Genomic DNA, 1,068 nt, shown 5'->3' with positions numbered 1-1,068 from the left:
ACATAGTAAGTATTATAAAAACTGTCCTTTGCAATGGGACATTGCTTTATGATGCAGGCTGAGCCCCCTCTGACAGTTACTTCCGGTCTTTGTGGGTGTTTGTAACTCTCTTATCTCATCTGTGACTTGGAGTTCATCCGGTACACCCTCTCTGTTCCAGCCCCATCCCGTCCTTGACTGGTGAGACCGGTTAAGAGTTAAGTGCATTTCCCGATGATAGTCACAAGGTGGCAGCACTGCCTCTCTGGTGTTTTCTAAAACCTCTACCCGGATGTGGGCGAGTCTTAAGAGGCTGTTAGGATTAAGAAAAGGTCACGAACGAGGTAAAATGTAAATGCCATTTTCCTTCTCTCTCCTGTGAAGTGACAAAGTTCAGATGAGTGTGAAATCATTGCATTTTAGAACTGGAAGACATTTCAGAGAACTGCTTCACAATCTTTAATGTGCTCACAGGTTCCCCCAAGTTCTTGTTAAAATACAGATTCTTATCCTTCTGGTGGGGTCTGAGATTCTGCATTTCTAAGGAGCTTTTGGACATGTTGTTGCTGCTGGTTGGTGGGCCACACTTTGAGTAGCAAGGCTTGAAGGTCATTTAGAGATTAATTCTCACTCCATGTGATTTATAGATGAAAAGAGACCAAACTGCAGAGAGAGAATATAACTTGCCCTCCATAGCCATGCCCTTACTTTATGACTTTCTCCATTTAAACCCAGGGCTTCAGCTTCTCCATCCAGTTCTTTCTCCACACATCTCATGGCTTCTTCACTGTTGTTGGTGGCATCTCTTTAGCTTAGGAACCCAGAACCCCATTTTCACACCCTCTTTTGTCTTGTCTTTTCTCCCATCCAAGTACTAACCAGGCCCGACCCTGCTTAGCTTCCGAGATCAGACGAGATCGGGCGCGTTCAGGGTGGTATGGCTGTAGACTGTCTTGTTTTTTCTGTAATCAGAAGATCAAGTTCACACATCTATCTAGTGTTCATGCCTCTGCAACATATGATCCCCGTTTAGCAAGCTTACCTAACTTCCCTGTTTTAAAATGGTTTCTTTCTGCCTTAACTCTCTCT

This window comes from Pongo pygmaeus, chromosome 20 (assembly GCF_028885625.2).
Source record: "Pongo pygmaeus isolate AG05252 chromosome 20, NHGRI_mPonPyg2-v2.0_pri, whole genome shotgun sequence".
Taxonomy (NCBI): Eukaryota; Metazoa; Chordata; class Mammalia; order Primates; family Hominidae; genus Pongo; species Pongo pygmaeus.
This window is presented reverse-complemented; position numbering follows the sequence as displayed.